Below are 27,289 nucleotides of genomic sequence, written 5' to 3'. Positions count from 1 at the left end.
GGTGCCGTTATAAGGTAAACATTGAGCTACCGTATGATCCGGAGGCTTATTCCTGGACCTATAACCTAAGAAGACAGAATTGGAAAGAAAGAGGCAGGCAAATCTGCATTGCCCAGTATTACAATAGCCAAGATATGGAAGTCACCAAAAAGTCCACCGACAGATGGGTGGACAAAGAAGAACTGCTACATGTACAGATGGATTATGAGCTGGTGATAAAATGAAGCAATGCCATTTGCAGCACCATAGATGACTGTAGAAGTAATCACGCAACTTGGAGTAAGTGAGAAAGCGAAAGACACATATCCTATCATATCACATAGAGGTGTTACCTAAAAATTGATACAAACGAAGATATTTCCACAGAGAAAGGCAATCACAGATTCAGTACAAAAACTTATGGTTCACCAAATGGAAAGGTGTGAGGATTGGGTACATTACCATATTGAGGTGAACAGAGATATACAAACACACGTGAAATATATAATCACCAAAGACCTACAGAATACCAAGAGAAGACTACTCAACATTGTGTCATAACCTACACGGGAAAGGATTCCAAAGAAGAATAGATATATGTATATGTGCGAAGGAACCACATCTTGCACACCTAGACCAAACAAACCATTGTAATCGAATTTGCTGTGATAAAGAATAAAAATTTTGTTCAAAATACAAACAAGAAGGAATGACACATACACTTAAAGGGCTTTTTCCCGGCACATTCCATTGTAATTTACAACCTAGAACACGACTTCCATTAAGGCTCTGTTGCCCTAGTGACCAGATTTGGTAAAGGAGAAATGCTGCCCCCTTGTGGCCGTTTCCCGCAAGAGCAGCTTTAAACCCACAGCTACTGGTCACTTAAAATTCACAAGGACTCAGGGCTGTAAAGGACACCTGCCGTCAAAAATTGTGCTCAGGTAGGGAATGGACAAAAGAAACTCAAAACAGGCGAATGTTTCAAGAAGATAGTATGCAGAGGTAAGTATTCCTCACTCTCTTTAAACAAAAAAACAGGAAAATGGGTAAAAGCTCAACCTCAGGAATGATTAGACTCATGCAATCTAATCAACCAAAAGGTTTCAACTCACACCTGTCGACTGACCGTCAGCAAAAAGTCTACCAACAATAAATGCTGATGGGGTTGTAGAGAACTGTGTAACCTCTAGGTGCTGGTGAGATGTAAAGTGGTTAACAGCCAGTAAGGAGTACAGAAAGGAACTGCGTTGAAAAGTAAAAACTGAGGTACCATTCAATCCAGCAGGCACACCACTGGGCCTCTCACCTGAGAAGACCAGGATCGAGAAGACACAGGCTGCAAAGGCTGCACTGCAGCCTTATTCAAAATAGCCAAGATGGGAAGCAACCAAAATGTCCATCAACAGGTGAATGGATAAAGAAGAAGGAGTCCATGTACACAATGGAATATTAGCCATGGAAAACAATGAAACACTGCTCTTTGAGGCACCAGAGATGAGCCTGGAGATAATCACAAAACATGAGGCAAGTCGGAAAGCAAAAGACCTATATCCTATGATATCCCTTAGAGGCGTTATCTAATCACTGACACAAATGAACATATTTCCACAGAGAAAGACACTCACAGACTTAGAAAACCAACTACGCTCATCTAAAAGGAAAGGTGGGGGGAATGGATAAATGAGATTAGTGTTACTATACATATCCAAATGCATATTATATACATATTTCAAAACGACCGACCATATAGCAAGGGAGGTCTACAGAACACTCTGTAATATTTTACATGGGAAGAGGATCTGTAGAGTAGACATATATAATGTACAAATGAACCAGATTGCGTACCCCTAGGACAAACAGTATTCTAGTCCTTACCCCGATTAAAAAAATTAACAAAAACAAGAAGTAATGAGACCTAAACTTATGGGGGTTTCTCCTGGCACATTCCATTCTAATTTACAACCTAGGAACACGACTTCCAGAAAGGCTCTGCTGCCCTAGTACTCAGATTTGGGAATGGAGAAATGCTGCCTCCTTGTGGCCATTTCCCACAACAGCAGCTTTCAACCCACTGCTAAAGGTCACTAAATATTCACCAACTTGCAATTCTGTAAATGAGACCTGTCCTCCAAATAAATCCTGGGCTCAAAAATGGAGCAAAAATTTCAAAAGAGGGCAACCTTCCAAGAAGACAATTTCAAGAGCTATGTTTTACTCACAGCTTTTCCTTTAAAGAGAAAAGAAAAAGGTGTGGGAAAATGATATATTTTAGGAATCTTTAAAGACATGCAAACCCAAATTACAAAAACCTATCAGCTCACAGCAGTCAGAATGGCCATCAGCAAAAACGTTTCAAAAAATAAATGCTGAAGGGACTGTGGAGGAATGCGTACACTCGGCCCTAAGGGGGACCTGGTAAGAGCCACTAATGAAAACACAATGGAAGTGCCTTGAAAAGGTAAACACTGAGCTACCCGTCAATCAGTCATACCCACTGCTGGGCCTATCCCCTGAGAAAATGAGAATCAAAACGTCACAGGCTGGCAATCCTGCACTCCAGCCATATTGACCATAGCCAACATTTGGAAGCAGTGAAAATGTCCATCAACAGAGGAACGCACCAAGAAGAACTGTTCCATGTACACAATGTAATATTGCTCCAATAATAAATATAAGGTAAATTTAAAAGGCAAACATAAGTAAGGAGACATCAGCATCTGTGGGTTTCTTCAGGCACATTCCACTCTAATTTATAACCGAGGAACACCACTGGCCGGAAGGTCTGTTGCCCTAGTACCAGCATGGGGAACGTAGAAAGACTGCCACCCTCTGGCCGTTACCTGCAAACGCAGGTTTAAGCCTGTGCTAATGGTCACCGCAAAATGTCTTCAGGGAGGTAATGGCGAAACAAATTTACAATATGACACATACTTTAAGAAAACACTTTGAAGAACTAAGCTGTACTCACAGCCTGAAAAATGAGAAGGACCTGCCTTAAAGCTCAGTTTTAATGGATCATGAGACACATGCAAATTCAACCACAAAGACGTATCAGCTCACACCAGTCAGAATAACCATCAGTAAAAAACCACAAAGAATAAATGCTGAAGGTGCTGTGGAGAAATGCAAACCCTCCACTTTAATTGGGATGTAACCTGGAAAGAGCCACTCATGAGAGCAGAGTGGAGGTGCCGTTATAAGGTAAACATTGAGCTACCGTATGATCCGGAGGCTTATTCCTGGACCTATAACCTAAGAAGACAGAATTGGAAAGAAAGAGGCAGGCAAATCTGCATTGCCCAGTATTACAATAGCCAAGATATGGAAGTCACCAAAAAGTCCACCGACAGATGGGTGGACAAAGAAGAACTGCTACATGTACAGATGGATTATGAGCTGGTGATAAAATGAAGCAATGCCATTTGCAGCACCATAGATGACTCTAGAAGTAATCATGCAACTTGGAGTAAGTGAGAAAGCGAAAGACACATATCCTATCATATCACATAGAGGTGTTACCTAAAAATTGATACAAACGAAGATATTTCCACAGAGAAAGGCAATCACAGATTCAGTACAAAAACTTATGGTTCACCAAATGGAAAGGTGTGAGGATTGGGTACATTACCATATTGAGGTGAACAGAGATATACAAACACACGTGAAATATATAATCACCAAAGACCTACAGAATACCAAGAGAAGACTACTCAACATTGTGTCATAACCTACACGGGAAAGGATTCCAAAGAAGAATAGATATATGTATATGTGCGAAGGAACCACATCTTGCACACCTAGACCAAACAAACCATTGTAATCGAATTTGCTGTGATAAAGAATAAAAATTTTGTTCAAAATACAAACAAGAAGGAATGACACATACACTTAAAGGGCTTTTTCCCGGCACATTCCATTGTACTTTACAACCTAGAACACGACTTCCATTAAGGCTCTGTTGCCCTAGTGACCAGATTTGGTAAAGGAGAAATGCTGCCCCCTTGTGGCCGTTTCCCGCAAGAGCAGCTTTAAACCCACAGCTACTGGTCACTTAAAATTCACAAGGACTCAGGGCTGTAAAGGACACCTGCCGTCAAAAATTGTGCTCAGGTAAGGAATTGACAAAAGAAATTCAAAACAGGCGAATGTTTCAAGAAGATAGTATGCAGAGGTAAGTATTCCTCACTCTCTTTAAACAAAAAAACAGGAAAATGGGTAAAAGCTCAACCTCAGGAATGATTAGACTCATGCAATCTAATCAACCAAAAGGTTTCAACTCACACCTGTCGACTGACCGTCAGCAAAAAGTCTACCAACAATAAATGCTGATGGGGTTGTAGAGAACTGTGTAACCTCTAGGTGCTGGTGAGATGTAAAGTGGTTAACAGCCAGTAAGGAGTACAGAAAGGAACTGCGTTGAAAAGTAAAAACTGAGGTACCATTCAATCCAGCAGGCACACCACTGGGCCTCTCACCTGAGAAGACCAGGATCGAGAAGACACAGGCTGCAAAGGCTGCACTGCAGCCTTATTCAAAATAGCCAAGATGGGAAGCAACCAAAATGTCCATCAACAGGTGAATGGATAAAGAAGAAGGAGTCCATGTACACAATGGAATATGAGCCATGGAAAACAATGAAACACTGCTCTTTGAGGCACCAGAGATGAGCCTGGAGATAATCACAAAACATGAGGTAAGTCGGAAAGCAAAAGACCTATATCCTATGATATCCCTTAGAGGCGTTATCTAATCACTGACACAAATGAACATATTTCCACAGAGAAAGACACTCACAGACTTAGAAAACCAACTACGCTCATCTAAAAGGAAAGGTGGGGGGAATGGATAAATGAGATTAGTGTTACTATACATATCCAAATGCATATTATATACATATTTCAAAACGACCGACCATATAGCAAGGGAGGTCTACAGAACACTCTGTAATATTTTACATGGGAAGAGGATCTGTAGAGTAGACATATATAATGTACAAATGAACCAGATTGCGTACCCCTAGGACAAACAGTATTCTAGTCCTTACCCCGATTAAAAAAATTAACAAAAACAAGAAGTAATGAGACCTAAACTTATGGGGGTTTCTCCTGGCACATTCCATTCTAATTTACAACCTAGGAACACGACTTCCAGAAAGGCTCTGCTGCCCTAGTACTCAGATTTGGGAATGGAGAAACGCTGCCTCCTTGTGGCCATTTCCCACAACAGCAGCTTTCAACGCACTGCTAAAGGTCACTAAATATTCACCAACTTGCAATTCTGTAAATGACACCTGCCCTCCAAATAAATCCTGGGATCAAAAATGGAGCAAAAATTTCAAAAGAGGGCAACCTTCCAAGAAGACAATTTCAAGAGCTATGTTTTACTCACAGCTTTTCCTTTAAAGAGAAAAGAAAAAGGTGTGGGAAAATGATATATTTTAGGAATCTTTAAAGACATGCAAACCCAAATTACAAAAACCTATCAGCTCACAGCAGTCAGAATGGCCATCAGCAAAAACGTTTCAAAAAATAAATGCTGAAGGGACTGTGGAGGAATGCGTACACTCGGCCCTAAGGGGGACGTGGTAAGAGCCACTAATGAAAACACAATGGAAGTGCCTTGAAAAGGTAAACACTGAGCTACCCGTCAATCAGTCATACCCACTGCTGGGCCTATCCCCTGAGAAAATGAGAATCAAAACGTCACAGGCTGGCAATCCTGCACTCCAGCCATATTGACCATAGCCAACATTTGGAAGCAATGAAAATCTCCATCAACAGAGGAACGCACCAAGAAGAACTGTTCCATGTACACAATGTAATATTGCTCCAATAATAAATATAAGGTAAATTTAAAAGGCAAACATAAGTAAGGAGACATCAGCATCTGTGGGTTTCTTCAGGCACATTCCACTCTAATTTATAACCGAGGAACACCACTGGCCGGAAGGTCTGTTGCCCTAGTACCAGCATGGGGAACGTAGAAAGACTGCCACCCTCTGGCCGTTACCTGCAAACGCAGGTTTAAGCCTGTGCTAATGGTCACCGCAAAATGTCTTCAGGGAGGTAATGGCGAAACAAATTTACAATATGACACATACTTTAAGAAAACACTTTGAAGAACTAAGCTGTACTCACAGCCTGAAAAATGAGAAGGACCTGCCTTAAAGCTCAGTTTTAATGGATCATGAGACACATGCAAATTCAACCACAAAGACGTATCAGCTCACACCAGTCAGAATAACCATCAGTAAAAAACCACAAAGAATAAATGCTGAAGGTGCTGTGGAGAAATGCAAACCCTCCACTTTAAGTGGGATGTAACCTGGAAAGAGCCACTCATGAGAGCAGAGTGGAGGTGCCGTTATAAGGTAAACATTGAGCTACCGTATGATCCGGAGGCTTATTCCTGGACCTATAACCTAAGAAGACAGAATTGGAAAGAAAGAGGCAGGCAAATCTGCATTGCCCAGTATTACAATAGCCAAGATATGGAAGTCACCAAAAAGTCCACCGACAGATGGGTGGACAAAGAAGAACTGCTACATGTACAGATGGATTATGAGCTGGCGATAAAATGAAGCAATGCCATTTGCAGCACCATAGATGACTCTAGAAGTAATCACGCAACTTGGAGTAAGTGAGAAAGCGAAAGACACATATCCTATCATATCACATAGAGGTGTTACCTAAAAATTGATACAAACGAAGATATTTCCACAGAGAAAGGCAATCACAGATTCAGTACAAAAACTTATGGTTCACCAAATGGAAAGGTGTGAGGATTGGGTACATTACCATATTGAGGTGAACAGAGATATACAAACACACGTGAAATATATAATCACCAAAGACCTACAGAATACCAAGAGAAGACTACTCAACATTGTGTCATAACCTACACGGGAAAGGATTCCAAAGAAGAATAGATATATGTATATGTGAGAAGGAACCACATCTTGCACACCTAGACCAAACAAACCATTGTAATCGAATTTGCTGTGATAAAGAATAAAAATTTTGTTCAAAATACAAACAAGAAGGAATGACACATACACTTAAAGGGCTTTTTCCCGGCACATTCCATTGTACTTTACAACCTAGAACACGACTTCCATTAAGGCTCTGTTGCCCTAGTGACCAGATTTGGTAAAGGAGAAATGCTGCCCCCTTGTGGCCGTTTCCCGCAAGAGCAGCTTTAAACCCACAGCTACTGGTCACTTAAAATTCACAAGGACTCAGGGCTGTAAAGGACACCTGCCGTCAAAAATTGTGCTCAGGTAGGGAATGGACAAAAGAAACTCAAAACAGGCGAATGTTTCAAGAAGATAGTATGCAGAGGTAAGTATTCCTCACTCTCTTTAAACAAAAAAACAGGAAAATGGGTAAAAGCTCAACCTCAGGAATGATTAGACTCATGCAATCTAATCAACCAAAAGGTTTCAACTCACACCTGTCGACTGACCGTCAGCAAAAAGTCTACCAACAATAAATGCTGATGGGGTTGTAGAGAACTGTGTAACCTCTAGGTGCTGGTGAGATGTAAAGTGGTTAACAGCCAGTAAGGAGTACAGAAAGGAACTGCGTTGAAAAGTAAAAACTGAGGTACCATTCAATCCAGCAGGCACACCACTGGGCCTCTCACCTGAGAAGACCAGGATCGAGAAGACACAGGCTGCAAAGGCTGCACTGCAGCCTTATTCAAAATAGCCAAGATGGGAAGCGACCAAAATGTCCATCAACAGGTGAATGGATAAAGAAGAAGGAGTCCATGTACACAATGGAATATGAGCCATGGAAAACAATGAAACACTGCTCTTTGAGGCACCAGAGATGAGCCTGGAGATAATCACAAAACATGAGGTAAGTCGGAAAGCAAAAGACCTATATCCTATGATATCCCTTAGAGGCGTTATCTAATCACTGACACAAATGAACATATTTCCACAGAGAAAGACACTCACAGACTTAGAAAACCAACTACGCTCATCTAAAAGGAAAGGTGGGGGGAATGGATAAATGAGATTAGTGTTACTATACATATCCAAATGCATATTATATACATATTTCAAAACGACCGACCATATAGCAAGGGAGGTCTACAGAACACTCTGTAATATTTTACATGGGAAGAGGATCTGTAGAGTAGACATATATAATGTACAAATGAACCAGATTGCGTACCCCTAGGACAAACAGTATTCTAGTCCTTACCCCGATTAAAAAAATTAACAAAAACAAGAAGTAATGAGACCTAAACTTATGGGGGTTTCTCCTGGCACATTCCATTCTAATTTACAACCTAGGAACACGACTTCCAGAAAGGCTCTGCTGCCCTAGTACTCAGATTTGGGAATGGAGAAACGCTGCCTCCTTGTGGCCATTTCCCACAACAGCAGCTTTCAACCCACTGCTAAAGGTCACTAAATATTCACCAACTTGCAATTCTGTAAATGACACCTGCCCTCCAAATAAATCCTGGGATCAAAAATGGAGCAAAAATTTCAAAAGAGGGCAACCTTCCAAGAAGACAATTTCAAGAGCTATGTTTTACTCACAGCTTTTCCTTTAAAGAGAAAAGAAAAAGGTGTGGGACAATGATATATTTTAGGAATCTTTAAAGACATGCAAACCCAAATTACAAAAACCTATCAGCTCACAGCAGTCAGAATGGCCATCAGCAAAAACGTTTCAAAAAATAAATGCTGAAGGGACTGTGGAGGAATGCGTACACTCGGCCCTAAGGGGGACGTGGTAAGAGCCACTAATGAAAACACAATGGAAGTGCCTTGAAAAGGTAAACACTGAGCTACCCGTCAATCAGTCATACCCACTGCTGGGCCTATCCCCTGAGAAAATGAGAATCAAAACGTCACAGGCTGGCAATCCTGCACTCCAGCCATATTGACCATAGCCAACATTTGGAAGCAATGAAAATCTCCATCAACAGAGGAACGCACCAAGAAGAACTGTTCCATGTACACAATGTAATATTGCTCCAATAATAAATATAAGGTAAATTTAAAAGGCAAACATAAGTAAGGAGACATCAGCATCTGTGGGTTTCTTCAGGCACATTCCACTCTAATTTATAACCGAGGAACACCACTGGCCGGAAGGTCTGTTGCCCTAGTACCAGCATGGGGAACGTAGAAAGACTGCCACCCTCTGGCCGTTACCTGCAAACGCAGGTTTAAGCCTGTGCTAATGGTCACCGCAAAATGTCTTCAGGGAGGTAATGGCGAAACAAATTTACAATATGACACATACTTTAAGAAAACACTTTGAAGAACTAAGCTGTACTCACAGCCTGAAAAATGAGAAGGACCTGCCTTAAAGCTCAGTTTTAATGGATCATGAGACACATGCAAATTCAACCACAAAGACGTATCAGCTCACACCAGTCAGAATAACCATCAGTAAAAAACCACAAAGAATAAATGCTGAAGGTGCTGTGGAGAAATGCAAACCCTCCACTTTAAGTGGGATGTAACCTGGAAAGAGCCACTCATGAGAGCAGAGTGGAGGTGCCGTTATAAGGTAAACATTGAGCTACCGTATGATCCGGAGGCTTATTCCTGGACCTATAACCTAAGAAGACAGAATTGGAAAGAAAGAGGCAGGCAAATCTGCATTGCCCAGTATTACAATAGCCAAGATATGGAAGTCACCAAAAAGTCCACCGACAGATGGGTGGACAAAGAAGAACTGCTACATGTACAGATGGATTATGAGCTGGCGATAAAATGAAGCAATGCCATTTGCAGCACCATAGATGACTCTAGAAGTAATCACGCAACTTGGAGTAAGTGAGAAAGCGAAAGACACATATCCTATCATATCACATAGAGGTGTTACCTAAAAATTGATACAAACGAAGATATTTCCACAGAGAAAGGCAATCACAGATTCAGTACAAAAACTTATGGTTCACCAAATGGAAAGGTGTGAGGATTGGGTACATTACCATATTGAGGTGAACAGAGATATACAAACACACGTGAAATATATAATCACCAAAGACCTACAGAATACCAAGAGAAGACTACTCAACATTGTGTCATAACCTACACGGGAAAGGATTCCAAAGAAGAATAGATATATGTATATGTGAGAAGGAACCACATCTTGCACACCTAGACCAAACAAACCATTGTAATCGAATTTGCTGTGATAAAGAATAAAAATTTTGTTCAAAATACAAACAAGAAGGAATGACACATACACTTAAAGGGCTTTTTCCCGGCACATTCCATTGTACTTTACAACCTAGAACACGACTTCCATTAAGGCTCTGTTGCCCTAGTGACCAGATTTGGTAAAGGAGAAATGCTGCCCCCTTGTGGCCGTTTCCCGCAAGAGCAGCTTTAAACCCACAGCTACTGGTCACTTAAAATTCACAAGGACTCAGGGCTGTAAAGGACACCTGCCGTCAAAAATTGTGCTCAGGTAGGGAATGGACAAAAGAAACTCAAAACAGGCGAATGTTTCAAGAAGATAGTATGCAGAGGTAAGTATTCCTCACTCTCTTTAAACAAAAAAACAGGAAAATGGGTAAAAGCTCAACCTCAGGAATGATTAGACTCATGCAATCTAATCAACCAAAAGGTTTCAACTCACACCTGTCGACTGACCGTCAGCAAAAAGTCTACCAACAATAAATGCTGATGGGGTTGTAGAGAACTGTGTAACCTCTAGGTGCTGGTGAGATGTAAAGTGGTTAACAGCCAGTAAGGAGTACAGAAAGGAACTGCGTTGAAAAGTAAAAACTGAGGTACCATTCAATCCAGCAGGCACACCACTGGGCCTCTCACCTGAGAAGACCAGGATCGAGAAGACACAGGCTGCAAAGGCTGCACTGCAGCCTTATTCAAAATAGCCAAGATGGGAAGCAACCAAAATGTCCATCAACAGGTGAATGGATAAAGAAGAAGGAGTCCATGTACACAATGGAATATGAGCCATGGAAAACAATGAAACACTGCTCTTTGAGGCACCAGAGATGAGCCTGGAGATAATCACAAAACATGAGGTAAGTCGGAAAGCAAAAGACCTATATCCTATGATATCCCTTAGAGGCGTTATCTAATCACTGACACAAATGAACATATTTCCACAGAGAAAGACACTCACAGACTTAGAAAACCAACTACGCTCATCTAAAAGGAAAGGTGGGGGGAATGGATAAATGAGATTAGTGTTACTATACATATCCAAATGCATATTATATACATATTTCAAAACGACCGACCATATAGCAAGGGAGGTCTACAGAACACTCTGTAATATTTTACATGGGAAGAGGATCTGTAGAGTAGACATATATAATGTACAAATGAACCAGATTGCGTACCCCTAGGACAAACAGTATTCTAGTCCTTACCCCGATTAAAAAAATTAACAAAAACAAGAAGTAATGAGACCTAAACTTATGGGGGTTTCTCCTGGCACATTCCATTCTAATTTACAACCTAGGAACACGACTTCCAGAAAGGCTCTGCTGCCCTAGTACTCAGATTTGGGAATGGAGAAACGCTGCCTCCTTGTGCCCATTTCCCACAACAGCAGCTTTCAACCCACTGCTAAAGGTCACTAAATATTCACCAACTTGCAATTCTGTAAATGACACCTGCCCTCCAAATAAATCCTGGGATCAAAAATGGAGCAAAAATTTCAAAAGAGGGCAACCTTCCAAGAAGACAATTTCAAGAGCTATGTTTTACTCACAGCTTTTCCTTTAAAGAGAAAAGAAAAAGGTGTGGGAAAATGATATATTTTAGGAATCTTTAAAGACATGCAAACCCAAATTACAAAAACCTATCAGCTCACAGCAGTCAGAATGGCCATCAGCAAAAACGTTTCAAAAAATAAATGCTGAAGGGACTGTGGAGGAATGCGTACACTCGGCCCTAAGGGGGACGTGGTAAGAGCCACTAATGAAAACACAATGGAAGTGCCTTGAAAAGGTAAACACTGAGCTACCCGTCAATCAGTCATACCCACTGCTGGGCCTATCCCCTGAGAAAATGAGAATCAAAACGTCACAGGCTGGCAATCCTGCACTCCAGCCATATTGACCATAGCCAACATTTGGAAGCAATGAAAATCTCCATCAACAGAGGAACGCACCAAGAAGAACTGTTCCATGTACACAATGTAATATTGCTCCAATAATAAATATAAGGTAAATTTAAAAGGCAAACATAAGTAAGGAGACATCAGCATCTGTGGGTTTCTTCAGGCACATTCCACTCTAATTTATAACCGAGGAACACCACTGGCCGGAAGGTCTGTTGCCCTAGTACCAGCATGGGGAACGTAGAAAGACTGCCACCCTCTGGCCGTTACCTGCAAACGCAGGTTTAAGCCTGTGCTAATGGTCACCGCAAAATGTCTTCAGGGAGGTAATGGCGAAACAAATTTACAATATGACACATACTTTAAGAAAACACTTTGAAGAACTAAGCTGTACTCACAGCCTGAAAAATGAGAAGGACCTGCCTTAAAGCTCAGTTTTAATGGATCATGAGACACATGCAAATTCAACCACAAAGACGTATCAGCTCACACCAGTCAGAATAACCATCAGTAAAAAACCACAAAGAATAAATGCTGAAGGTGCTGTGGAGAAATGCAAACCCTCCACTTTAAGTGGGATGTAACCTGGAAAGAGCCACTCATGAGAGCAGAGTGGAGGTGCCGTTATAAGGTAAACATTGAGCTACCGTATGATCCGGAGGCTTATTCCTGGACCTATAACCTAAGAAGACAGAATTGGAAAGAAAGAGGCAGGCAAATCTGCATTGCCCAGTATTACAATAGCCAAGATATGGAAGTCACCAAAAAGTCCACCGACAGATGGGTGGACAAAGAAGAACTGCTACATGTACAGATGGATTATGAGCTGGTGATAAAATGAAGCAATGCCATTTGCAGCACCATAGATGACTCTAGAAGTAATCACGCAACTTGGAGTAAGTGAGAAAGCGAAAGACACATATCCTATCATATCACATAGAGGTGTTACCTAAAAATTGATACAAACGAAGATATTTCCACAGAGAAAGGCAATCACAGATTCAGTACAAAAACTTATGGTTCACCAAATGGAAAGGTGTGAGGATTGGGTACATTACCATATTGAGGTGAACAGAGATATACAAACACACGTGAAATATATAATCACCAAAGACCTACAGAATACCAAGAGAAGACTACTCAACATTGTGTCATAACCTACACGGGAAAGGATTCCAAAGAAGAATAGATATATGTATATGTGCGAAGGAACCACATCTTGCACACCTAGACCAAACAAACCATTGTAATCGAATTTGCTGTGATAAAGAATAAAAATTTTGTTCAAAATACAAACAAGAAGGAATGACACATACACTTAAAGGGCTTTTTCCCGGCACATTCCATTGTAATTTACAACCTAGAACACGACTTCCATTAAGGCTCTGTTGCCCTAGTGACCAGATTTGGTAAAGGAGAAATGCTGCCCCCTTGTGGCCGTTTCCCGCAAGAGCAGCTTTAAACCCACAGCTACTGGTCACTTAAAATTCACAAGGACTCAGGGCTGTAAAGGACACCTGCCGTCAAAAATTGTGCTCAGGTAAGGAATTGACAAAAGAAATTCAAAACAGGCGAATGTTTCAAGAAGATAGTATGCAGAGGTAAGTATTCCTCACTCTCTTTAAACAAAAAAACAGGAAAATGGGTAAAAGCTCAACCTCAGGAATGATTAGACTCATGCAATCTAATCAACCAAAAGGTTTCAACTCACACCTGTCGACTGACCGTCAGCAAAAAGTCTACCAACAATAAATGCTGATGGGGTTGTAGAGAACTGTGTAACCTCTAGGTGCTGGTGAGATGTAAAGTGGTTAACAGCCAGTAAGGAGTACAGAAAGGAACTGCGTTGAAAAGTAAAAACTGAGGTACCATTCAATCCAGCAGGCACACCACTGGGCCTCTCACCTGAGAAGACCAGGATCGAGAAGACACAGGCTGCAAAGGCTGCACTGCAGCCTTATTCAAAATAGCCAAGATGGGAAGCAACCAAAATGTCCATCAACAGGTGAATGGATAAAGAAGAAGGAGTCCATGTACACAATGGAATATTAGCCATGGAAAACAATGAAACACTGCTCTTTGAGGCACCAGAGATGAGCCTGGAGATAATCACAAAACATGAGGTAAGTCGGAAAGCAAAAGACCTATATCCAATGATATCCCTTAGAGGCGTTATCTAATCACTGACACAAATGAACATATTTCCACAGAGAAAGACACTCACAGACTTAGAAAACCAACTACGCTCATCTAAAAGGAAAGGTGGGGGGAATGGATAAATGAGATTAGTGTTACTATACATATCCAAATGCATATTATATACATATTTCAAAACGACCGACCATATAGCAAGGGAGGTCTACAGAACACTCTGTAATATTTTACATGGGAAGAGGATCTGTAGAGTAGACATATATAATGTACAAATGAACCAGATTGCGTACCCCTAGGACAAACAGTATTCTAGTCCTTACCCCGATTAAAAAAATTAACAAAAACAAGAAGTAATGAGACCTAAACTTATGGGGGTTTCTCCTGGCACATTCCATTCTAATTTACAACCTAGGAACACGACTTCCAGAAAGGCTCTGCTGCCCTAGTACTCAGATTTGGGAATGGAGAAATGCTGCCTCCTTGTGGCCATTTCCCACAACAGCAGCTTTCCACCCACTGCTAAAGGTCACTAAATATTCACCAACTTGCAATTCTGTAAATGACACCTGCCCTCCAAATAAATCCTGGGATCAAAAATGGAGCAAAAATTTCAAAAGAGGGCAACCTTCCAAGAAGACAATTTCAAGAGCTATGTTTTACTCACAGCTTTTCCTTTAAAGAGAAAAGAAAAAGGTGTGGGAAAATGATATATTTTAGGAATCTTTAAAGACATGCAAACCCAAATTACAAAAACCTATCAGCTCACAGCAGTCAGAATGGCCATCAGCAAAAACGTTTCAAAAAATAAATGCTGAAGGGACTGTGGAGGAATGCGTACACTCGGCCCTAAGGGGGACGTGGTAAGAGCCACTAATGAAAACACAATGGAAGTGCCTTGAAAAGGTAAACACTGAGCTACCCGTCAATCAGTCATACCCACTGCTGGGCCTATCCCCTGAGAAAATGAGAATCAAAACGTCACAGGCTGGCAATCCTGCACTCCAGCCATATTGACCATAGCCAACATTTGGAAGCAATGAAAATCTCCATCAACAGAGGAACGCACCAAGAAGAACTGTTCCATGTACACAATGTAATATTGCTCCAATAATAAATATAAGGTAAATTTAAAAGGCAAACATAAGTAAGGAGACATCAGCATCTGTGGGTTTCTTCAGGCACATTCCACTCTAATTTATAACCGAGGAACACCACTGGCCGGAAGGTCTGTTGCCCTAGTACCAGCATGGGGAACGTAGAAAGACTGCCACCCTCTGGCCGTTACCTGCAAACGCAGGTTTAAGCCTGTGCTAATGGTCACCGCAAAATGTCTTCAGGGAGGTAATGGCGAAACAAATTTACAATATGACACATACTTTAAGAAAACACTTTGAAGAACTAAGCTGTACTCACAGCCTGAAAAATGAGAAGGACCTGCCTTAAAGCTCAGTTTTAATGGATCATGAGACACATGCAAATTCAACCACAAAGACGTATCAGCTCACACCAGTCAGAATAACCATCAGTAAAAAACCACAAAGAATAAATGCTGAAGGTGCTGTGGAGAAATGCAAACCCTCCACTTTAAGTGGGATGTAACCTGGAAAGAGCCACTCATGAGAGCAGAGTGGAGGTGCCGTTATAAGGTAAACATTGAGCTACCGTATGATCCGGAGGCTTATTCCTGGACCTATAACCTAAGAAGACAGAATTGGAAAGAAAGAGGCAGGCAAATCTGCATTGCCCAGTATTACAATAGCCAAGATATGGAAGTCACCAAAAAGTCCACCGACAGATGGGTGGACAAAGAAGAACTGCTACATGTACAGATGGATTATGAGCTGGTGATAAAATGAAGCAATGCCATTTGCAGCACCATAGATGACTCTAGAAGTAATCACGCAACTTGGAGTAAGTGAGAAAGCGAAAGACACATATCCTATCATATCACATAGAGGTGTTACCTAAAAATTGACACAAACGAAGATATTTCCACAGAGAAAGGCAATCACAGATTCAGTACAAAAACTTATGGTTCACCAAATGGAAAGGTGTGAGGATTGGGTACATTACCATATTGAGGTGAACAGAGATATACAAACACACGTGAAATATATAATCACCAAAGACCTACAGAATACCAAGAGAAGACTACTCAACATTGTGTCATAACCTACACGGGAAAGGATTCCAAAGAAGAATAGATATATGTATATGTGCGAAGGAACCACATCTTGCACACCTAGACCAAACAAACCATTGTAATCGAATTTGCTGTGATAAAGAATAAAAATTTTGTTCAAAATACAAACAAGAAGGAATGACACATACACTTAAAGGGCTTTTTCCCGGCACATTCCATTGTAATTTACAACCTAGAACACGACTTCCATTAAGGCTCTGTTGCCCTAGTGACCAGATTTGGTAAAGGAGAAATGCTGCCCCCTTGTGGCCGTTTCCCGCAAGAGCAGCTTTAAACCCACAGCTACTGGTCACTTAAAATTCACAAGGACTCAGGGCTGTAAAGGACACCTGCCGTCAAAAATTGTGCTCAGGTAAGGAATTGACAAAAGAAATTCAAAACAGGCGAATGTTTCAAGAAGATAGTATGCAGAGGTAAGTATTCCTCACTCTCTTTAAACAAAAAAACAGGAAAATGGGTAAAAGCTCAACCTCAGGAATGATTAGACTCATGCAATCTAATCAACCAAAAGGTTTCAACTCACACCTGTCGACTGACCGTCAGCAAAAAGTCTACCAACAATAAATGCTGATGGGGTTGTAGAGAACTGTGTAACCTCTAGGTGCTGGTGAGATGTAAAGTGGTTAACAGCCAGTAAGGAGTACAGAAAGGAACTGCGTTGAAAAGTAAAAACTGAGGTACCATTCAATCCAGCAGGCACACCACTGGGCCTCTCACCTGAGAAGACCAGGATCGAGAAGACACAGGCTGCAAAGGCTGCACTGCAGCCTTATTCAAAATAGCCAAGATGGGAAGCAACCAAAATGTCCATCAACAGGTGAATGGATAAAGAAGAAGGAGTCCATGTACACAATGGAATATTAGCCATGGAAAACAATGAAACACTGCTCTTTGAGGCACCAGAGATGAGCCTGGAGATAATCACAAAACATGAGGTAAGTCGGAAAGCAAAAGACCTATATCCAATGATATCCCTTAGAGGCGTTATCTAATCACTGACACAAATGAACATATTTCCACAGAGAAAGACACTCACAGACTTAGAAAACCAACTACGCTCATCTAAAAGGAAAGGTGGGGGGAATGGATAAATGAGATTAGTGTTACTATACATATCCAAATGCATATTATATACATATTTCAAAACGACCGACCATATAGCAAGGGAGGTCTACAGAACACTCTGTAATATTTTACATGGGAAGAGGATCTGTAGAGTAGACATATATAATGTACAAATGAACCAGATTGCGTACCCCTAGGACAAACAGTATTCTAGTCCTTACCCCGATTAAAAAAATTAACAAAAACAAGAAGTAATGAGACCTAAACTTATGGGGGTTTCTCCTGGCACATTCCATTCTAATTTACAACCTAGGAACACGACTTCCAGAAAGGCTCTGCTGCCCTAGTACTCAGATTTGGGAATGGAGAAATGCTGCCTCCTTGTGGCCATTTCCCACAACAGCAGCTTTCCACCCACTGCTAAAGGTCACTAAATATTCACCAACTTGCAATTCTGTAAATGACACCTGCCCTCCAAATAAATCCTGGGATCAAAAATGGAGCAAAAATTTCAAAAGAGGGCAACCTTCCAAGAAGACAATTTCAAGAGCTATGTTTTACTCACAGCTTTTCCTTTAAAGAGAAAAGAAAAAGGTGTGGGAAAATGATATATTTTAGGAATCTTTAAAGACATGCAAACCCAAATTACAAAAACCTATCAGCTCACAGCAGTCAGAATGGCCATCAGCAAAAACGTTTCAAAAAATAAATGCTGAAGGGACTGTGGAGGAATGCGTACACTCGGCCCTAAGGGGGACGTGGTAAGAGCCACTAATGAAAACACAATGGAAGTGCCTTGAAAAGGTAAACATTGAGCTACCCGTCAATCAGTCATACCCACTGCTGGGCCTATCCCCTGAGAAAATGAGAATCAAAACGTCACAGGCTGGCAATCCTGCACTCCAGCCATATTGACCATAGCCAACATTTGGAAGCAATGAAAATCTCCATCAACAGAGGAACGCACCAAGAAGAACTGTTCCATGTACACAATGTAATATTGCTCCAATAATAAATATAAGGTAAATTTAAAAGGCAAACATAAGTAAGGAGACATCAGCATCTGTGGGTTTCTTCAGGCACATTCCACTCTAATTTATAACCGAGGAACACCACTGGCCGGAAGGTCTGTTGCCTTAGTACCAGCATGGGGAACGTAGAAAGACTGCCACCCTCTGGCCGTTACCTGCAAACGCAGGTTTAAGCCTGTGCTAATGGTCACCGCAAAATGTCTTCAGGGAGGTAATGGCGAAACAAATTTACAATATGACACATACTTTAAGAAAACACTTTGAAGAACTAAGCTGTACTCACAGCCTGAAAAATGAGAAGGACCTGCCTTAAAGCTCAGTTTTAATGGATCATGAGACACATGCAAATTCAACCACAAAGACGTATCAGCTCACACCAGTCAGAATAACCATCAGTAAAAAACCACAAAGAATAAATGCTGAAGGTGCTGTGGAGAAATGCAAACCCTCCACTTTAAGTAGGATGTAACCTGGAGAGAGCCACTCATGAGAGCAGAGTGGAGGTGCCGTTATAAGGTAAACATTGAGCTACCGTATGATCCGGAGGCTTATTCCTGGACCTATAACCTAAGAAGACAGAATTGGAAAGAAAGAGGCAGGCAAATCTGCATTGCCCAGTATTACAAGAGCCAAGATATGGAAGTCACCAAAAAGTCCACCGACAGATGGGTGGACAAAGAAGAACTGCTACATGTACAGATGGATTATGAGCTGGCGATAAAATGAAGCAATGCCATTTGCAGCACCATAGATGAGTCTAGAAGTAATCACGCAACTTGGAGTAAGTGAGAAAGCGAAAGACACATATCCTATCATATCACATAGAGGTGTTACCTAAAAATTGATACAAACGAAGATATTTCCACAGAGAAAGGCAATCACAGATTCAGTACAAAAACTTATGGTTCACCAAATGGAAAGGTGTGGGGATTGGGTACATTACCATATTGAGGTGAACAGAGATATACAAACACACGTGAAATATATAATCACCAAAGACCTACAGAATACCAAGAGAAGACTACTCAACATTGTGTCATAACCTACACGGGAAAGGATTCCAAAGAAGAATAGATATATGTATATGTGCGAAGGAACCACATCTTGCACACCTAGACCAAGCAAACCATTGTAATCGAATTTGCTGTGATAAAGAATAAAAATTTTGTTCAAAATACAAACAAGAAGGAATGACACATACACTTAAAGGGCTTTTTCCCGGCACATTCCATTGTAATTTACAACCTAGAACACGACTTCCATTAAGGCTCTGTTGCCCTAGTGACCAGATTTGGTAAAGGAGAAATGCTGCCCCCTTGTGGCCGTTTCCCGCAAGAGCAGCTTTAAACCCACAGCTACTGGTCACTTAAAATTCACAAGGACTCAGGGCTGTAAAGGACACCTGCCGTCAAAAATTGTGCTCAGGTAGGGAATGGACAAAAGAAACTCAAAACAGGCGAATGTTTCAAGAAGATAGTATGCAGAGGTAAGTATTCCTCACTCTCTTTAAACAAAAAAACAGGAAAATGGGTAAAAGCTCAACCTCAGGAATGATTAGACTCATGCAATCTAATCAACCAAAAGGTTTCAACTCACACCTGTCGACTGACCGTCAGCAAAAAGTCTACCAACAATAAATGCTGATGGGGTTGTAGAGAAATGTGTAACCTCTAGGTGCTGGTGAGATGTAAAGTGGTTAACCGCCAGTAAGGAGTACAGAAAGGAACTGCGTTGAAAAGTGAAAACTGAGGTACCATTCAATCCAGCAGGCACACCACTGGGCCTCTCACCTGAGAAGACCAGGATCGAGAAGACACAGGCTGCAAAGGCTGCACTGCAGCCTTATTCAAAATAGCCAAGATGGGAAGCAACCAAAATGTCCATCAACAGGTGAATGGATAAAGAAGAAGGAGTCCATGTACACAATGGAATATGAGCCATGGAAAACAATGAAACACTGCTCTTTGAGGCACCAGAGATGAGCCTGGAGATAATCACAAAACATGAGGTAAGTCGGAAAGCAAAAGACCTATATCCAATGATATCCCTTAGAGGCGTTATCTAATCACTGACACAAATGAACATATTTCCACAGAGAAAGACACTCACAGACTTAGAAAACCAACTACGCTCATCTAAAAGGAAAGGTGGGGGGAATGGATAAATGAGATTAGTGTTACTATACATATCCAAATGCATATTATATACATATTTCAAAACGACCGACCATATAGCAAGGGAGGTCTACAGAACACTCTGTAATATTTTACATGGGAAGAGGATCTGTAGAGTAGACATATATAATGTACAAATGAACCAGATTGCGTACCCCTAGGACAAACAGTATTCTAGTCCTTACCCCGATTAAAAAAATTAACAAAAACAAGAAGTAATGAGACCTAAACTTATGGGGGTTTCTCCTGGCACATTCCATTCTAATTTACAACCTAGGAACACGACTTCCAGAAAGGCTCTGCTGCCCTAGTACTCAGATTTGGGAATGGAGAAATGCTGCCTCCTTGTGGCCATTTCCCACAACAGCAGCTTTCCACCCACTGCTAAAGGTCACTAAATATTCACCAACTTGCAATTCTGTAAATGACACCTGCCCTCCAAATAAATCCTGGGATCAAAAATGGAGCAAAAATTTCAAAAGAGGGCAACCTTCCAAGAAGACAATTTCAAGAGCTATGTTTTACTCACAGCTTTTCCTTTAAAGAGAAAAGAAAAAGGTGTGGGAAAATGATATATTTTAGGAATCTTTAAAGACATGCAAACCCAAATTACAAAAACCTATCAGCTCACAGCAGTCAGAATGGCCATCAGCAAAAACGTTTCAAAAAATAAATGCTGAAGGGACTGTGGAGGAATGCGTACACTCGGCCCTAAGGGGGACGTGGTAAGAGCCACTAATGAAAACACAATGGAAGTGCCTTGAAAAGGTAAACACTGAGCTACCCGTCAATCAGTCATACCCACTGCTGGGCCTATCCCCTGAGAAAATGAGAATCAAAACGTCACAGGCTGGCAATCCTGCACTCCAGCCATATTGACCATAGCCAACATTTGGAAGCAATGAAAATCTCCATCAACAGAGGAACGCACCAAGAAGAACTGTTCCATGTACACAATGTAATATTGCTCCAATAATAAATATAAGGTAAATTTAAAAGGCAAACATAAGTAAGGAGACATCAGCATCTGTGGGTTTCTTCAGGCACATTCCACTCTAATTTATAACCGAGGAACACCACTGGCCGGAAGGTCTGTTGCCCTAGTACCAGCATGGGGAACGTAGAAAGACTGCCACCCTCTGGCCGTTACCTGCAAACGCAGGTTTAAGCCTGTGCTAATGGTCACCGCAAAATGTCTTCAGGGAGGTAATGGCGAAACAAATTTACAATATGACACATACTTTAAGAAAACACTTTGAAGAACTAAGCTGTACTCACAGCCTGAAAAATGAGAAGGACCTGCCTTAAAGCTCAGTTTTAATGGATCATGAGACACATGCAAATTCAACCACAAAGACGTATCAGCTCACACCAGTCAGAATAACCATCAGTAAAAAACCACAAAGAATAAATGCTGAAGGTGCTGTGGAGAAATGCAAACCCTCCACTTTAAGTAGGATGTAACCTGGAGAGAGCCACTCATGAGAGCAGAGTGGAGGTGCCGTTATAAGGTAAACATTGAGCTACCGTATGATCCGGAGGCTTATTCCTGGACCTATAACCTAAGAAGACAGAATTGGAAAGAAAGAGGCAGGCAAATCTGCATTGCCCAGTATTACAAGAGCCAAGATATGGAAGTCACCAAAAAGTCCACCGACAGATGGGTGGACAAAGAAGAACTGCTACATGTACAGATGGATTATGAGCTGGCGATAAAATGAAGCAATGCCATTTGCAGCACCATAGATGAGTCTAGAAGTAATCACGCAACTTGGAGTAAGTGAGAAAGCGAAAGACACATATCCTATCATATCACATAGAGGTGTTACCTAAAAATTGATACAAACGAAGATATTTCCACAGAGAAAGGCAATCACAGATTCAGTACAAAAACTTATGGTTCACCAAATGGAAAGGTGTGGGGATTGGGTACATTACCATATTGAGGTGAACAGAGATATACAAACACACGTGAAATATATAATCACCAAAGACCTACAGAATACCAAGAGAAGACTACTCAACATTGTGTCATAACCTACACGGGAAAGGATTCCAAAGAAGAATAGATATATGTATATGTGCGAAGGAACCACATCTTGCACACCTAGACCAAGCAAACCATTGTAATCGAATTTGCTGTGATAAAGAATAAAAATTTTGTTCAAAATACAAACAAGAAGGAATGACACATACACTTAAAGGGCTTTTTCCCGGCACATTCCATTGTAATTTACAACCTAGAACACGACTTCCATTAAGGCTCTGTTGCCCTAGTGACCAGATTTGGTAAAGGAGAAATGCTGCCCCCTTGTGGCCGTTTCCCGCAAGAGCAGCTTTAAACCCACAGCTACTGGTCACTTAAAATTCACAAGGACTCAGGGCTGTAAAGGACACCTGCCGTCAAAAATTGTGCTCAGGTAGGGAATGGACAAAAGAAACTCAAAACAGGCGAATGTTTCAAGAAGATAGTATGCAGAGGTAAGTATTCCTCACTCTCTTTAAACAAAAAAACAGGAAAATGGGTAAAAGCTCAACCTCAGGAATGATTAGACTCATGCAATCTAATCAACCAAAAGGTTTCAACTCACACCTGTCGACTGACCGTCAGCAAAAAGTCTACCAACAATAAATGCTGATGGGGTTGTAGAGAAATGTGTAACCTCTAGGTGCTGGTGAGATGTAAAGTGGTTAACCGCCAGTAAGGAGTACAGAAAGGAACTGCGTTGAAAAGTGAAAACTGAGGTACCATTCAATCCAGCAGGCACACCACTGGGCCTCTCACCTGAGAAGACCAGGATCGAGAAGACACAGGCTGCAAAGGCTGCACTGCAGCCTTATTCAAAATAGCCAAGATGGGAAGCAACCAAAATGTCCATCAACAGGTGAATGGATAAAGAAGAAGGAGTCCATGTACACAATGGAATATGAGCCATGGAAAACAATGAAACACTGCTCTTTGAGGCACCAGAGATGAGCCTGGAGATAATCACAAAACATGAGGTAAGTCGGAAAGCAAAAGACCTATATCCAATGATATCCCTTAGAGGCGTTATCTAATCACTGACACAAATGAACATATTTCCACAGAGAAAGACACTCACAGACTTAGAAAACCAACTACGCTCATCTAAAAGGAAAGGTGGGGGGAATGGATAAATGAGATTAGTGTTACTATACATATCCAAATGCATATTATATACATATTTCAAAACGACCGACCATATAGCAAGGGAGGTCTACAGAACACTCTGTAATATTTTACATGGGAAGAGGATCTGTAGAGTAGACATATATAATGTACAAATGAACCAGATTGCGTACCCCTAGGACAAACAGTATTCTAGTCCTTACCCCGATTAAAAAAATTAACAAAAACAAGAAGTAATGAGACCTAAACTTATGGGGGTTTCTCCTGGCACATTCCATTCTAATTTACAACCTAGGAACACGACTTCCAGAAAGGCTCTGCTGCCCTAGTACTCAGATTTGGGAATGGAGAAATGCTGCCTCCTTGTGGCCATTTCCCACAACAGCAGCTTTCCACCCACTGCTAAAGGTCACTAAATATTCACCAACTTGCAATTCTGTAAATGACACCTGCCCTCCAAATAAATCCTGGGATCAAAAATGGAGCAAAAATTTCAAAAGAGGGCAACCTTCCAAGAAGACAATTTCAAGAGCTATGTTTTACTCACAGCTTTTCCTTTAAAGAGAAAAGAAAAAGGTGTGGGAAAATGATATATTTTAGGAATCTTTAAAGACATGCAAACCCAAATTACAAAAACCTATCAGCTCACAGCAGTCAGAATGGCCATCAGCAAAAACGTTTCAAAAAATAAATGCTGAAGGGACTGTGGAGGAATGCGTACACTCGGCCCTAAGGGGGACGTGGTAAGAGCCACTAATGAAAACACAATGGAAGTGCCTTGAAAAGGTAAACACTGAGCTACCCGTCAATCAGTCATACCCACTGCTGGGCCTATCCCCTGAGAAAATGAGAATCAAAACGTCACAGGCTGGCAATCCTGCACTCCAGCCATATTGACCATAGCCAACATTTGGAAGCAATGAAAATCTCCATCAACAGAGGAACGCACCAAGAAGAACTGTTCCATGTACACAATGTAATATTGCTCCAATAATAAATATAAGGTAAATTTAAAAGGCAAACATAAGTAAGGAGACATCAGCATCTGTGGGTTTCTTCAGGCACATTCCACTCTAATTTATAACCGAGGAACACCACTGGCCGGAAGGTCTGTTGCCCTAGTACCAGCATGGGGAACGTAGAAAGACTGCCACCCTCTGGCCGTTACCTGCAAACGCAGGTTTAAGCCTGTGCTAATGGTCACCGCAAAATGTCTTCAGGGAGGTAATGGCGAAACAAATTTACAATATGACACATACTTTAAGAAAACACTTTGAAGAACTAAGCTGTACTCACAGCCTGAAAAATGAGAAGGACCTGCCTTAAAGCTCAGTTTTAATGGATCATGAGACACATGCAAATTCAACCACAAAGACGTATCAGCTCACACCAGTCAGAATAACCATCAGTAAAAAACCACAAAGAATAAATGCTGAAGGTGCTGTGGAGAAATGCAAACCCTCCACTTTAAGTGGGATGTAACCTGGAAAGAGCCACTCATGAGAGCAGAGTGGAGGTTCCGTTATAAGGTAAACATTGAGCTACCGTATGATCCGGAGGCTTATTCCTGGACCTATAACCTAAGAAGACAGAATTGGAAAGAAAGAGGCAGGCAAATCTGCATTGCCCAGTATTACAAGAGCCAAGATATGGAAGTCACCAAAAAGTCCACCGACAGATGGGTGGACAAAGAAGAACTGCTACATGTACAGATGGATTATGAGCTGGCGATAAAATGAAGCAATGCCATTTGCAGCACCATAGATGACTCTAGAAGTAATCACGCAACTTGGAGTAAGTGAGAAAGCGAAAGACACATATCCTATCATATCACATAGAGGTGTTACCTAAAAATTGATACAAACGAAGATATTTCCACAGAGAAAGGCAATCACAGATTCAGTACAAAAACTTATGGTTCACCAAATGGAAAGGTGTGAGGATTGGGTACATTACCATATTGAGGTGAACAGAGATATACAAACACACGTGAAATATATAATCACCAAAGACCTACAGAATACCAAGAGAAGACTACTCAACATTGTGTCATAACCTACACGGGAAAGGATTCCAAAGAAGAATAGATATATGTATATGTGAGAAGGAACCACATCTTGCACACCTAGACCAAACAAACCATTGTAATCGAATTTGCTGTGATAAAGAATAAAAATTTTGATCAAAATACAAACAAGAAGGAATGACACATACACTTAAAGGGCTTTTTGCCGGCACATTCCATTGTAATCTACAACCTAGAACACGACTTCCATTAAGGCTCTGTTGCCCTAGTGACCAGATTTGGTAAAGGAGAAATGCTGCCCCCTTGTGGCCGTTTCCCGCAAGAGCAGCTTTAAACCCACAGCTACTGGTCACTTAAAATTCACAAGGACTCAGGGCTGTAAAGGACACCTGCCGTCAAAAATTGTGCTCAGGTAGGGAATGGACAAAAGAAACTCAAAACAGGCGAATGTTTCAAGAAGATAGTATGCAGAGGTAAGTATTCCTCACTCTCTTTAAACAAAAAAACAGGAAAATGGGTAAAAGCTCAACCTCAGGAATGATTAGACTCATGCAATCTAATCAACCAAAAGGTTTCAACTCACACCTGTCGACTGACCGTCAGCAAAAAGTCTACCAACAATAAATGCTGATGGGGTTGTAGAGAACTGTGTAACCTCTAGGTGCTGGTGAGATGTAAAGTGGTTAACAGCCAGTAAGGAGTACAGAAAGGAACTGCGTTGAAAAGTAAAAACTGAGGTACCATTCAATCCAGCAGGCACACCACTGGGCCTCTCACCTGAGAAGACCAGGATCGAGAAGACACAGGCTGCAAAGGCTGCACTGCAGCCTTATTCAAAATAGCCAAGATGGGAAGCAACCAAAATGTCCATCAACAGGTGAATGGATAAAGAAGAAGGAGTCCATGTACACAATGGAATATGAGCCATGGAAAACAATGAAACACTGCTCTTTGAGGCACCAGAGATGAGCCTGGAGATAATCACAAAACATGAGGTAAGTCGGAAAGCAAAAGACCTATATCCTATGATATCCCTTAGAGGCGTTATCTAATCACTGACACAAATGAACATATTTCCACAGAGAAAGACACTCACAGACTTAGAAAACCAACTACGCTCATCTAAAAGGAAAGGTGGGGGGAATGGATAAATGAGATTAGTGTTACTATACATATCCAAATGCATATTATATACATATTTCAAAACGACCGACCATATAGCAAGGGAGGTCTACAGAACACTCTGTAATATTTTACATGGGAAGAGGATCTGTAGAGTAGACATATATAATGTACAAATGAACCAGATTGCGTACCCCTAGGACAAACAGTATTCTAGTCCTTACCCCGATTAAAAAAATTAACAAAAACAAGAAGTAATGAGACCTAAACTTATGGGGGTTTCTCCTGGCACATTCCATTCTAA

The sequence above is a fragment of the Eschrichtius robustus genome, chromosome 5 (genome assembly GCF_028021215.1).
Source record: "Eschrichtius robustus isolate mEscRob2 chromosome 5, mEscRob2.pri, whole genome shotgun sequence".
In the NCBI taxonomy this organism is placed as follows: domain Eukaryota; kingdom Metazoa; phylum Chordata; class Mammalia; order Artiodactyla; family Eschrichtiidae; genus Eschrichtius; species Eschrichtius robustus.
This window is presented reverse-complemented; position numbering follows the sequence as displayed.